The following is a 15486-nucleotide window of genomic DNA, read 5'->3' on the forward strand; positions in this document are numbered from 1 at the left end:
ATCTTGTCACCGACACTGCATGCGGCTGGTGTGCTTAAGATTAGGACTGCAATTATTTTTTGCTGACTCTGTCAGTTTGAGCTTTTCTAGCAGAATTTCTCTAGAGGGCAGTAAGGATTCAAAGCTGCCTCAGTATAAATATATATATATAGTAGAAATGACAGATCATCTTTGCACAGCAGTAAAGGTTACAAGAGTGGGTGCACATGTTGCAGTGTAGAGTAGAACAGCTAAAAGCACATAAAGCATACTGTACACTCTTCCTTCTCATAACATCACCCAGGCTGATATTTCATTGCACATTTGTATTCTAAATTACTTAAAGTATTCTGCTTTTAATCTTGATGAGAAAGGGCCTTTTTGTTAGGGAAGATTTAGTTCGGATTAGTGGAGGGTATGATAACAGGGAAACAAATTGGAAAAATAAGTCAAGGGTCCAAATGGAAACCTTTGGTTAACACCCTGCAGGGCTGAGACCAGAATTGCTTCTGTGACTCCTACCTACTACTTCCAGAAAACTGGGGATACCGAAGCTAGACCTAGGTCCAAATACAGTGTATGTGATCATTCTCTGGCTCCAACATTGTGTTTAACAATAGCAAATATAAGAATACATGTATAATGCCTGCTGCGAAGGATATAATGCCTGCTGGATTTTCACAAATTAGGTAGGCTTACTGGCAAGAAAGACATGAGGTGATACTGAAGGTATGAAAGTTCTGGAGCTCTCTTGCACCATCCCTGTCATCTTTGCACACCCTACTTGAAAGTGATGCAGTAAGGGCACCTAAGGAGATTAAATTCCCTTTAACACCTTATAAATCTCATATATCACTTAGAAAAACAACGTGTAATGAGTTCCACACAACTGCTGTTCCTAAGAGTTCATAGCCCGTTTCTCGTTGTCTTGTCCATAGATCTAGTTTCGAAGCCTCCAGAAACAAAGCAGAATGTATTAAGTTTTGTGGGTCAGGTTCTTCTAGCTTTACTGTCAGTGGGTAGTACCATAACCTCCCAGCACGAACACCCTCAGCCAGGAGGGTGAGAGGTAAAAGTAGCAGGGTCTACGCATGTATATTTTCAAGGCTGTGATGATTGTACTGCAGTAGTAGCTCTGTGTGGATATACTTCAGGCAGCCCTAGCTGCACGTGTGGTTATTTGTGTGTTCAGCACTGTCCTAATGAGATACAAGCTTCTCTGTCTTGTGTCTGGATGTGCTGAAATGCAGGAATAGAGTCTCTGAGCCCATTCCAACAGACCTATTCTTTAGACTCTCCCATTCTTTGCTGTCTCTATTCCTATGATTTCATGGTATTGCATTTTAAACCTGGAAAGGCTCTGGAAGTATTTTATAAAGTTCTTCCAAGACAACATTCATGTGACAGACTAAAGCTTCCTACTGCGTCTGCTTGTGTCCAGCTGGCCATAATATAAAGTAAGAAGCATGTATGATGCATATAGAGGAAGTTCAGTTCTTGCCTTCATTGTACTTAATCCCGCTGAGTTAGCAGAGCAGAAGATCCCGAGTAAGAATCTGGGATACAGTCGAGCAAGCTAAGGTTCAATCAGGACACACCAAAGACCGTGCAGGAATACAGGTGGCCAGAGAAGGCTACCAACAATTGTATCATGGCCGATACTTGATAATAAGGTGCCCCTACTTAAATCCGAAATTGAAGCCGTCTATTAGGCTTGGTGATACCATGAATAACAAAAGATCTTTGTGTCATTCTATGATATCTTTACATAACATAATAGAGGCTATCTCTATTTCAATGTAATAACCATTTACCACTGATTTTAAATAGGGCAGGTGTGGTTAAATTTGAGCTGTGTTGTTTTCAGCCAGATGCAGGCAGTCTCGCGTTTCTGCAGGTGCCCGTTTTGTGCATGTAATGAGACATAAAGCTCAGAGGTACAAGAGGTATAATCAGACATAAAACTCTGAGATCCAGTTGTTTATGGTGCCTAAACAAATAGTTGAACCCTAAATTTGAGTTCACCTTGGTGTGCGGATTTGGAGAACCTAACTGAAAATGTGATTTACAATCCAGTAATTCAGGGGAGCCAATGGATTTCTTATCTCTGTTACAACAATGAGGTCCCCCAAATTCAGTTTGCTCAGGAGTTTGCAACAGCGACTGCTACTGCTTGCTAATTTTTTATTAATTTCCAAGGCACATGTAGAGACAAAGGCACGTGTCCATCCCTTCCTTTCTCACCTTTACTGTATTTTAATACAAACTCCCTCCTTCCAGCAGCATCTCCAGACCTCTCAACTACTTACATCTTAACTGCTTACCCAACTACTTGACTTGATGTCATCTCTTTCAAGTCAGATCTCTCCAGGGACCATGTTGCTCCTGGTCCCTGAACAGTCAATGCGCAGATTGCTCCTGAGTGGAGCTGCTGAAGGATCTTGCAGTCAGTGGACTGCTGCTATGTGCCCCAGGCAGGCGCTTAACCCACAGCTTAGGCAAGGGCTCTATATAGGAAGCAGGGAGCTGCCTCTGCACATCACATCTGAGTGGTTCACACGCCAGCCGTAGTATGCTATCATGTTTTGAGAACTTCAGACGTGTATCATCATCAACATATGTGCAAGTGTTATGCCAAAAATTAAAGTCTGGGGCAAAAATATCAGTGGGGCACTTTAAATAAACAACCAAGACACAACTTTTCAAAACAACTGGTTCAAACAGAAGATTGGAATGTTATGAACAATGTGGGAGTGGGCTAGATTTTATTGTAAGATTCTGTTTTTAAGGAATACTAAATTTAGGATCTAAAGATGTTCATACTTGAATATATTTAAATAATTACTCTGTAAAATATTCATCCTACAATCTGTATTCTTGCTTTTCAGGTGTCTTAGCATCTAACAAATCTGTATTCCTGACCTTAAAAAGTACGTTTCTTGCCTGAAACAAATTTAAAAAATAATGTAAAATGCCATAAAACTTGAAACCTCCTATGAAAAGGAGATTCATTCAAGATAATTCCTTCCATATTTGCAAGAGAGTTTCGAATTTTTTAGCTCAGCTGCATCCAGCATTTTCACCTGAGACCTCTTCCCTTTCTTCTCACTGGCCAAATGTCCTCTCTTAGGCTATAAAGTGGCAAGCACATTTTAGGTGTGGGTTGACAACCATATATTAAGCAGCCCCCAGCTCATTTCAGACTCAGTGCTCTGACAGTTTTGCTGGTGCAGTTGTTTGCATACCACTTATGGAACCGTACTGAAGATTTGATCTCACGTAAAACCAATCCAGGTTAATTCACCAATCTCTCACTGGGAGAAAAGGCACTAATGGAAAAGGTGCTCGATACTAGAAGTGTCATCAGGAATGGTTTCCTGACTCATGGACAGGTTTTGAAGTTAGAACTTTCCCCTAGTCAACATTGAGGTAGAATAGACAGTCTTCTAGGATTTTCATGAAAAATGAGTCATAGTCTTGTGGTTTGGTTCTCACTAGGGCGCCCAAAGTGACAGCTACACAATGGTGAAAAAAACCTGTCCCCTTTTCACCCAACACTTTGCATGTGATGAAGATCATCGTTGTGCGTTTACATCAAAAACTACTCAGGGAGCTTTCGCTCCCCCGTTAGGTTATTCGGTACGAGCAGTGAGGCTCATAAATAGGGTTAGAAGTACCCCTTTGAAAGAGGAATATCCACCTAAAATAGATCTATTTCAAAGGCAGTGGCCCAAGAGCAATTGCTGTTTGGGGTCCTCAATATAATTCAAACCACACTGTCTCCCAGAAAAAGCTTTTAGTTAAGGGGCTATGATTTTAAGAAGGCTTTATACCCCATATGTGCACTATGGATCATGGAACTAGGAAGCGGTAAAAGTTGAGTACAGCTAGTATACCACAGACTGACAGCATTATGACTTTTATCAGTTGTGTGAGAAATAAGTCCAGTCTTAGTAAGACAGTTAAGCCAATATGACCATACTCCTATGCTACAGATTTATGGTACACAGTCCACCCTATAAAGCAATTGTTTAGAAACCAAGTGCTTGAAAACCCTTGTTCGGACAAGTAGTCCTTGTTCTCAAGTTCCATTGAACTTCCTTCGCTTCAGCCAGAGCAGTCCCAAAAAAACCCACCAGGCAAGTAAGCAGACTGTAAGAGACCCAGACCAACAAACATATAGCCTTTCATGTCCTGGGTAGTCCAGCTTGCCTCATAGAAGCGTGTAAAACAATAAGCCAAACATGATGAATTCATCATCTGGAAGATACATGGACCAGCAGAGCAGACCTAGACCAGCTTATTCTTGGCTGTACCGATGACATCTTCTATTGCTCATACCTCAGTTCTCCCACCTATATAACTGTAAAGGTAAAGCTATTTTGCAAAACCCTTTTATATCTGTAAATGAAAAACATATAAATGCCAAACGTTGTTGTAATGAAAAGTGTTTTCCTGGGCTGTTCAAAATCAGTGGGAAATCCATATTGGACACTGCTCCTGGAATATTATTGCAGTGGCACTTTTACAGCAAGAGTGCTTTCCTCCAAAAATATAAAGGCTTGAAAGGATAAAGTAGATCAAGTTTAGTGGTTCAGGATCAGTCAGTTACTCAATGTTACTGCAGTTAGAAGGAGGTGAAGGGAAGATGGGTGATTTCAGTAAGGTACCTACAGGGAGATGTGTGCCAGGATTCAAGCCTGGTGATTCATAAGCTGTTCGTCAGTAGCTGTTAAATATCTGCTTTTTGCCAACGCTCACTGTTTCAGTCTGCCAAAGATACTGGATAAACAGTCGCTGTAAAAAATTTATAGTTTCTCTGGGGAAAACAAAAGCTTTTTGTGGCATAATACAACACCATAAATTAAAACTTTTTTTAAAATTAAGAAGTTACATCATGTTTTGATGTAATGTGATGTGGCAGGTCATGCTTTTAATTTTAATAAGCTTAAAGAAGAGAGAGAGAGATTGAGATTTGGGAATATAAATATTGTTTCTGAACTTATAACATCTCTTGTTGGAGGCTAGCAAAGCAGGTTCACCTCTGCCGTCTGGGTTCAAGTCTTATTTCAGGAAAACAATTTGAAATGACTTCTGGAGGTATCAGCATCAGTTAACGAACTGAATTTCCACTCCACAGATCTTCCAGGAAATTGCCAAACAGCATTAGCACTCCTATAGTATTTGTCATACTTAGGTATTGCTGTGCTTTAAAAGGCACTGTCATCTCCAGCTTACCTTTTTTGAAGTGTCCTGTAACTTTCAGGTATCTTCAATTTTAAAAATTCCAGTATGAGAAACTCAGGACTGTATTTCAGCAGTGCTTACAGTGGGTGCCCACTGATTTCAGGAGCAATTGCAGGGCTCCAAGTGCATCTCTGAATAGTTGGTCCTTAAACAGAGGCATCTCACTTCGGAATTCAGAATTGAAACCCATCATGTTAGCAGTAACTTGAAGATGCAGGTCTTTTTAGCATCATAAGGTTATGACAGAGAGCAGAATTCATGTATCTTTAAACTGATGTGAGCTTTCAGCATGTCTAAGACTAGGCCTGCAATTAGGTACAGAAAAGTCTTCTACCTTATAAACAGTGGACCTGGCTCCTCTTTTCTCTTCCAGAAAAAAAAAGTCATTTGTTTTTATGCATGAGCTAGCACAAAAGGGATATTAGCCTTGATTTTAACTTTTGGTCACTGCTATATGTAAGCCTATGTAAAGGGTTGGGCGTATTTCAGGACTACAAAAAGGGGAAATAATCACCTATTCAGCATTTCACCTCCTGAATTTTATTCATTTTTCTTTCAGCTCAGTCACTGAAAGATGTGGTCTGAACCCTGCGTTTATTTAGTCATATCTGACACGACTTTACTAGATGGCCGTTGCTCTGTTCTCACTCACTTGGTCTGATCTTGCCAGATGTGACTCCTGGAGGGGGATTGCCCTCATCGCACGTTGGCTTTGGCTGCGGAGGGATCCTGGAGCTCTCACTGCCTCCCTTGGCAGAAACTTGGCACTTTCTGGAGGAGTCTTGCATAAGCCTTGGGAGAATGAAATAGGAAATGACTACTGTAACACAGCTGAGTAATGCGGTTCATTTCAAGCCGCTCAGACAACCACCGCACCCTCTGCTAAGCCCAAGGTAATTGGTTTGGTGCTGTTTAGGGCACTTGCCTTTCATTCTCCTTTCTCATTTCTCTTTTCAGTCCTCTTATTTATTTTCCTATTAGTTCATTTTTCCATTCTAACTCTCATTTTTATATTTTTAATCATATTCAGAATAGAGGAAAAAGGGTGACCCATTGTCCTCGTAAGTGACATCTAGTCTATGACTTGACTGACAGGAGGTACCATTAGAATAAGCATCCCTTCTCTGACTGAGACTATCCATGTTAACATTTCTGTACTCTGGGCTATATATTTGATCTTACATAGCTGTAAATTATGAGTGATTCCATCAAAGTCAGAGGCATTACTCCAGTGCTAACATGGTGTAGGTCAGCTCAGACTCATGCTTTCAGGATTTCAGATGTCTCACTAGGGCTCCTGTTGTGTTGCTGGCCACTCCTGTCATTCAGTCATGTATGTGGCTAGAGTGAGCTGGCAAAAGTACCTGATACGTGAGCTTCTCACAAGAATCATCGCCTTGAATTTCTGGAAGATCAGGTTCACACTGGCATTTGAACTTGGCTATGGAGACAGAAGTGTACAGTACATTACTATATGGTAAGTCATATCAGGGCAATATCAAAACACAATAAAAGTTAAACAAAACATCTGAAATAATTTTCTCTATGTACAGAGAGTATGTCTCCTTGGGGTAAAACTGATCTTTCAATTCAGAGTTCACATGGAAGGTAAACTACTGGAAACAGAGAAAGTTCAACATAATCTGCTGAAAACAACAGGCCTCGATTAAACATTACCAAAGTTAAACTGTAAGTAGGAAAAAGATTTTGCCTTCAGTTCCACAATTTTACACTCATGTTCTATGACTGGTTTCCATACTGGTGGTTTCTTTACATCAGAGAAAAGCTAGGAATGTTATGGAGAAGGCTGAACTGTTAGAAGAGGGCTCTGTGGGAAGGGAGGAGGAATGCATAGTTTTGATTCATGTGAGAAGGAATGTGCTCACTAGGAATAAAGTTTACAGAACTCATTTCAGGAGTTACAAAACCACAATGAGATCAAAACTTGCATGATCAACCTAACTGTCGGAAAATAGAGTAAGTAGCTGCAGAAATTGCTACATAGGGAAAGTGGGGAGGGTCAAAGGTGGGGGATTGCTTACGTCTCTCTGTAGCTGATAGAAAACAGAAAAAAGATTTTTAAGAACTTCATACTTCGTATTCTCTTAGATAATGAGAACATAAAACGTCTGGTTCTCATCTTTTTTACACTTATGTAAAATTAGGATCAACTCAACAAGTTAATGGAGTTACATAGGTTTAAATCTGGCATAAGTGAGATAAGAAACAGGCCCATCAGTTCATTAAGGACTTCATTAACTGTGACTGGAATATCTTGCAGAGCCTGTGTTCCTGCAAATAAAAACATGTGTTTGAGGCCACAGGAAGGTATTCTGCATGCCCTAATGTGTATGCATGCAACTAGCTGCCTATTTTAAAGTCAAAAGCTAGAGGGCTCTGTGTATTTGCATCTGGGAGTGGGTGAGTATGTATTTGTACAGTCGCAGGACTTGTGCATGCAACAAGACAGATGCACATGCAGGTGGGTCTGACCTATCAGCAGTAACAAACTGAGCACAGACAAATATGCATAGGTCTCCACGCACACAAAACCTTCCATTTAGTTAAACTTTGTCATGACTTCTTGGCTTGCAAAACAATCCTGTTTACGTTTATCTCACTTATATGTAAGTTAAATATGTAACTACGTTCCACCATTCTGTGTTTTCTGCCGAGGGATATACTTATGGTCTTGTGATGCTACTCAACCCACTCTATACCAGTTTTACTCAAACATCAAAATAAACGTATATTAAAAAATCCATCCACAGGAAGCAGCTGAATAGCAAAGGAACAAGCAGCTCCCTCAAAAACTTTATTCCCCTTCATGACTGATGGGCTCCTTTACTTCAACTTTGCTGTTTGATCAAATGGTAAATCGTGTAAATAATACCATGTATGAGTGTCAAAGCAGTTTTGAGGAACTGAAAATTTTTGTTTAAGTTATAGGTCAGGCAGCAATTTCCCAGAACAACCCCTAATGAAAGCAAAGATTTTCTTCCTTTTAAGCACACATCAGACCAATCTAATTTACTAGGGAGAAAATTCACTTCAGTGCAGAAGGACAATCCAGACGTATACACTACTTATGCCCTTGTTAAGTGAAAATTGGGATAAGTGGTACTAAGTGGATGCATAGATCTTAAGCTTGTCCTCTTCAATAGGGTGAATTTTACCCTTAATAAGGAGTATAAGTAGAGCATCAGTGTTGTCTAGATTCTTCTGAGGACCACTAACACACAGCTGAGTTTCACCATAAAGATGTAACAGAAAATGTAAGTTAATTGAGAGCTGTTTTACTAGTTATGTACTTCTCGCTTTTGCTTCTTACTTGTAAACTGTGGACTCTATCATGTCTTGTCCAAATCATGCTGAAAAAAAGGTTTTGAATTCATTTCTATCAATCCTTCATGGGATTTTCTTATGCATTTCTACTCTATTTCTGCTATTTGTTCTGCTGAAAATCTATCATATCACAAGGAAATCCTGCAGACGATTTATTTAGTCTTTGTGTGACTTGCTACATTTGTCATTGAAAAGGTCTGCTTCAACAGAATACAATGCAGAGAAAGGCAAATGAAGCTCAGATACATATTTGATACAGGCCCCCAAAACAAACTAGATCTTCACAGCCACAGTTCCAGTAGTCAGGGAAGGATGGATGATGGCAACATTCAACCTGGGAAAAATTCAAAATATGCCTGAAGTGGCACCAGAGGACAGCTTGGCTGGGTTTTTCAAGCTGTCCTTCATTTAGACAGCACCACCAGACATGTAGAAGGCCCGATTCTCTGATTCCTGAGGTACGTTACATGTAGTACTCAGACTAGTGTAACTCTCTTGAAATGAATTGGATTTCAGAGATGCAGCTCTGCAACAGAGAATGATACCAGAAAATATGTAACATCAGCTATAGGTTGCCACACCTCCATCCTGGAAAAGAGAAATAAAACACCTTCAAAGATGGTTGCAGAGCGATTCTAACAAACCTTGTCAAAACTGTGGACTGACTCTGCTCCTCTCAACTTGGTTGCATTTCTGGTTCCTAGAGATGGTCACTCCCATCATTTCATTGCCAATCTCCATACCTCAGAGGGATAAGAAAGGAAAATACTCTAACTATCCTGAGCAGACTCTTGAGAGAATTTCATTAGATGTTCACAAGTAGGTGGCTTGAATTGCTGATAAATCTTGGAAGATTCCCTTTTCCTGTTTTATTCCCTTTTTTTCCCAGCTTGACCCCGAATCAATCTTATCTCTCATTCAAAAAGCCTCGTTGTCCCAGGGAAATGTAAATGACACCTCTGTGGGAGAGTTAGTGATTTTGGCTCATGGCCCTAATGTCGTTTCGTTGCTTTGTACATCAAAAGAACGTCCCCTGACAGAGACATTGGTTTACCTTAGCCAGAGTGACTCATCATTTTCCCACAATTAAATTTTTGAGCTCTAATGCAAAGCAGACTTATCTGCTTTGACAGGACAGTACAGAATAAACAGAAAAGACTAAATTTGTATTGGCAGCTACCACTGCGCTGCAGTTATGAGTAATACAGCATAACTAGAAAGGACACCAAGAAATCAAAATAGATTCTAGTTGCTGGAGAACCAAAAAAGAAGAAATAGCTGTTGATCCCCAGTAACTGACTGTTTAGTATTGTATCAAGACACTGGATGGGAACAACAGCAATAAATGTTTCCGGTCTTCCTTCCCTGTCTATATTCTTTTTCTTTTCCTCTTTTCTTTTCTTTTTTTTTTTTTCCCTTTTATTTTCTTTTTTATTTCTTAAAAAGATATGCCACTGTGGGTAATTTCTATGTATGCTACATATATTAAGGGAAAAAAATTATCCTTACAATTTGGACCACCGTTCAAACATACCAGTTTCCTCAAGCCTATGCCTCACTCAGACCAGCACTTCCCACAGAGTCTCCCATCTGCACAGCTCTCCATTTCCAACTAACGAAGTGGGATGCTCAGATGCTGCTGGTGTGTGACCCACATGCAGCTACACCGACAGAGAAGCTACACACTCCAGTGGGTCCAGGAGGCCCCCCTGGAAACCATCTATCTGTACACTGGTTTAAATTCAAATTTAATTTGTTCTGGCTACACCCTGAAGACAATTATGTGGTATCACAGATGCTTTCTTGCCATGTGATGGGGGACATCTGTCACACCTGGAAATGCTAGTGGAGGTGTCGTAAGAGGAGGGAAGTAAATTTGTACCCAAAAAATTTGTTGAAACTTACGTTGGAGACATTTGGTTGCAGAAGGGAAATGATTCATGAACTCAGCATCTTCAAAAAAAGTGTCATCAGTAATCTTTTTCTAACTGAGAAAAGACATGCAGTGGATTCAGATGAGTTTAATTCCACCAAGCCCGTGGGCCCAGTGTTTCTGACTGGCTGGGTCGCAGTCAACCAGTCAATCAGAAACACTGGGCATAAGAACATATGTGGAGTTTCGGATTATGCTCATATCACATTGCTCCAAATTTACATGTGCAATTACTACGTCTGCACACGCAGATCAATAAACAGTATTATGAATGAACAGAACTCGCTGGCACATGCTTAAGCAAATTAGGACATGATTACATACAGTTAAAAATTTGGATTCTAAACCTTTGTACACTTCTGTTGTGATATTTTGTAATTGCTAATTACAACAATATCTGTGCAGGGTATGTAATTCAACATGACAAGTGTTTTTAGCAGCAGGTGAATAAGATCAGTTATTGAAACAGCAAAATTATTGCCAACATTGAGAAAATTAGATAAAAATGCAAGGTCCAAAGATCCTCGTTCATATCAGATATAACACAAGCTGGAGTAAACACAGAAAATTGTTAACTTTACATGTCAATAAATAATTTAAATAGTTTATAAGAGAACAGAATGGCTTGGCATGGTTTTGACTCTTCAGCATCGTAAACAGAGTAGTAATACCATACAGCTCCGCTCATACATTCATGTTTTGGGCTACTCACCTATTGTATTCTATGTTTAAATTGGAAAGCCTGGAACATTAATATACCAGACACAAACTTCTCACTTCAAGAGCTCACTACCTAGTGCATAAGGAAGTGGTATTGTGCTGTTACAAAAAAGAGCATGTGAAATCTGATTTCACTGCTGGATTACATCTAGTCTAACTTTTGGTCCTTAAGCAACGCTTGGCATCCTTTCTTCAAAAGTAATGCAAGCCCTCATCTTACACTCTCCATCGCATAAGAAAAGTGATGTCTGGAGAAAGCCCTAAGCAACTTCAGTTGCACTGTGGGAACGCAAGTTTTACCCTTTATGTCTGCACTGGAAGCCTTGGGAGCTCAGTCTGATAGTTGTTATATGAACCAGACAAGATATGCCAATAATGTCTAGTACCATCAGTATGCAAAGAATAGTTCTCTAGAGAAAGATGAATGGATGCCGTTCTGTGCCAGCATGTTTTTGGACTGCCATAAAGAGGTCTTCACTTTTAATTAATTTTTAAATACAAAGCATCAAGGACATGGTATCCTTAATGAGAAGCACAGGACCATCTTCCATTTCTCTTGTCTTCCAACATGAAATAATGGTTGCTGGATGTAATGCAAGAGCACCTCTGTGTGTATGTGTTTGCATGTAATATAACATAAAAGGATATAGATGTGACCAGGTCAGCACATGTCCTGCAGGAACTATGGTTTGAGATTTGCTTCACAGATCACCGTAAAGTGATCAGACAGTTATAGGCTTTCATAGACCCCATGCATTCTGGATCCAAGTCTATGATCAAAATGATGAGCAGCACAGACTCTCATGTTAGACTGCAAGTTCTGCCTTTCTTTGTGGCAACTTTACTATTAAAAGCAAGGATATAACAAAGCATAAGTGAAAAGGATTAACGTAAGTGGTCTCTCTCTCACCTAAGTTTTACATGATGCTGGATACTTAAGAGCTATTATCCTTCAGCCTTCCAAGACAGTGACTGTATCACTTTGCTCCTCATAAATAAATCCCTGATAAACTGACCATCACCTTAGAACAGAAGGAGTTTTTAACAGATTATAGCCCTTTTGATCTGTTTGCCCCTTGTCATGCTGAAACACCTGTATAATTTTGGCTGGAGCCTGGAAGGAGTATTTCACAGCTCATAGCTCATGTGTTGTTTCTTAACCCTCTGCCCTGTTTACCAGAAGTAGTTTTATCTGAATTTTTTGGTGTTGACTCCCTACTTATTTCCTAGCAATCAGTTAATAAATAAAACTCCCATATACGTATATATGTACATGCGCAGTAAATATAGTCATACAGTAAACATTCATGTCCAATGTCAGTCACGTGCAGTATTCATAAATTAATGCCACAGTCCCATGTCCTTCACACTTTTGTTTTCACTTTAAGATTCTTTCTTAATAAGGAATAATGAACATCAACACCCAGTTATTCAGTAAACCAAAGCATATAAGCAATTAAATTAAATTAAATTAAATTAGCACAGCCAAGGAAACAAAGCAGTAATCATTCAAGTCCTCTATTTAGGCTGCAGCCATCATGATAGACTGAAGAATAACAATACATTCCAGTAAAGACAATTAGTATTAAATTTTTATATTTTGAAAATCTTAAACACTAAGCAAATACTAATTTTTGTTACAAAAGATTCCGTTTAAGTAGTCTTTCCCTCTCACTTCAAAATGTGACAAATCCCAGACAGAACTGATCTTTTATAAGCTTCACGTTACTGGAGTATATTCAGCATTTTCTTCTCCATACAGTTTTAGCTCATAACCTCCTGGGAGTCTCCACCACTTTCCTTGAATGTACTAAAACAAGGATTGGCCAGTCCAGAACAGTAAAGGATGAAGGCATTAGAGAATAGTCTTGGGTCAAGAATTATTATTGCTAGAGGCCTCCAAAATCTAGTTATGGGCTTCAGCAAACCCTGTGGGCTCTTATGATAATGCTTTTCTACAGTATTATTGTTATATGGCATTAAATCAGTCAGATTCATGAGCAACAAGAGGTCAATGTCTGATTGAAATTCATAAGGTCAAAAAGGAAACTAAAAATCAATTTATAAGATATGAAGATTTAGGTTCAAACTATATCCATGAGCAATAAAATTTCACATCCATAAATGTAAGAAATCAGTTATTAAACTTGAGGGGGGAAGAAGACTTATTAAGTTTTACACACACATAAGGCAGCTAACACATAATTTTATCAGACATTACTGAAATCCTATGTGTAATATAAGAGATGATGGGCTAAAATGCTAAATGGTTTAGCACTAAATTATTAAGTGAGGTATCCCTAAGGTATTAAAAAGATAAGAAATGCAGAGCAGGTGTCTCTCCCACCAACTCTTGATCACTAGTTTAAGTTTTATCCACGTGAGGTTTTTCCCACGCAAGTTTTTTTCCCACACGAGTTTTTCTCCATGTGAGTTTATTTCCCACACGAGCCTTTCCCCATGTGAGTTTATTTCCACGTGAGTTTATCTCTACACGAGTTTTTCCCCATGCGAGTTTATCTCCACATGATTACTTACCCATGTGAGTTTATTTCCACGCAAGGTTTTCCCCATGCGAGGTTTCCCCACGCGAGTTTATTTCCACACAAGTTTATACCCACGCAAGTTTATTTCCATGAGAGTTTTTCCCACGTGAGTTTATCTCCATGGAAGTTTTTCCCACGTGAGTTTATCTCCGTGCGAGTTTTTACCCATGCGAGTTTATTTCCACGCGAGTTGTTTATTCCCACGTGAGTTTTTTTCCCAGATGCTCATTTCCCATATGCCTCAAATCCATTTACATACAACCTGATCCTTCCCAATCCTGCCTGCTTTATGTAGCTAATTAGATCAACTCCCTGTTGCTGAATCTACTGTTCAACTTAGGGGTTATATCTTTAAGTCTTTTAAATAACTGCTCATTTGTCTGGTCATGACTTTTGTCTTTTTTTTGGATGCTAACTTTTGCATCTTCTCCATTCAATGCAGAACCTGCTACCTGCCGTGGTTTTATCACGAAACTTTTTGGGGCCTAGGTTGCTGAAGCCAAGGCATTCTCAGAGAACATCTTTCATTTAAGAATAGAAGTAGGATATTGCTTTGTAGCTCTCCATAAAAGAAAAGGTTCGACGATGTGAACTCTGCACACTCTGAAGACTCAGAAGGCAGTCTGTCAATAAGCCTGTCAGTATTGCGTTCATAATAATGTTTGGGGTTAGGCCATGACATTTAGAGCTGGATATATTACAGCACCATTTGAGCTGCAGCTTTCCTGCACCTCCAACCTCTTCTCCTTTGAGCCTCTCTCTTCAAAACATGCTTCTTCAATGAGACTGAAGAATCTGATCATGTTTAATCTTGGGTAACTCAGTTAAGCTGATACCTAATCTTAATATCACCTTTTTTCTCTGCTGTTCAGCTTTCCCTTTTTCCTGTCCAGATCTTTGATCCCTGTTGGTAAACCCTAGATGGGAGCTGCACAGGCTGACGGTTTGTCGCGTGCAGCTGAGTGGATATGGGATAAAAATGGTGCACAGGGCTCGTGCAGACCTTTGGCCAACCCTCGCTTGTGTCCGGGCTCATCTCTGATGAGGACGCAACCTTTTCTGGGCCAGGGCACCATCTGCATTTGTTTCCTAAAGCACCTTCAAAAGTGACGCACTGCTGTGAGCACCAGTATGATGATTTAAATGAGCTAAATAAAAATCTTTTAACTTCAAAAAATTAAGAGGGAGAAGAGGAATACCAACGGAGATTTAAGATAGATTACAAATTAAAGGACACAGTATAACGTTTGGTGATGTTTAAGGGTAGAAGACATTATGTAGAAAGCATGTTTTATGTCTCACCTAAGTGAAAAGAAGCAGGTTACATTCCTTGGGTTGAAGCAGGTTGAATTTCACAGCAAAAATCTCTCTAAGCTGGCCATTTCGTCAGGGACTACACAAGTTTCCAACAAAATGAAGTCTTTGCCTTCATTTCAATGGATTTCAAAGTAGGTCCAGATATAGTTCCCAAGCAAATTCAGAATTCCTCTTTCTGAGTTTGATACTTTTTATATTTATGTAGTGGTCCCACTGGAAGTATAATGTGAGTCAGACCAACAAAATTTGAATATAAGCTTTAGAATAAGGGGAATTAAAAAAAGAAATGAACAGGGTTTTTTTTTTTCCTCCTTGTAATATTTTGTTTTTTGTTAGCCTTTTCAAGTTGGAGACTAGCATTTAGATTTCCAAGCTTTGCTCTCTGGCTGGGAATGCTAA

At 39.5% G+C, this 15486-nt stretch overlaps 1 long non-coding RNA gene across 1 annotated transcript in view; it reads right to left on the bottom strand.

Annotated features, from left to right (window-relative positions):
- Positions 1-5808: 5808 nt before the first annotated feature.
- Positions 5809-15486, bottom strand: part of LOC127023447 (uncharacterized) — a 223216-nt gene continuing 213538 nt past the window's right edge. The window contains exons 2-3 of the long non-coding RNA XR_007767444.1: positions 6591-6667; positions 5809-6018 (exon numbers count right to left, since the gene is read on the bottom strand). This is a non-coding gene — a long non-coding RNA (uncharacterized LOC127023447). The remainder of the gene's footprint in view (positions 6019-6590; positions 6668-15486) is intronic.

The sequence above is a fragment of the Gymnogyps californianus genome, chromosome 17 (assembly GCF_018139145.2).
Source record: "Gymnogyps californianus isolate 813 chromosome 17, ASM1813914v2, whole genome shotgun sequence".
Lineage (NCBI taxonomy): Eukaryota > Metazoa > Chordata > Aves > Accipitriformes > Cathartidae > Gymnogyps > Gymnogyps californianus.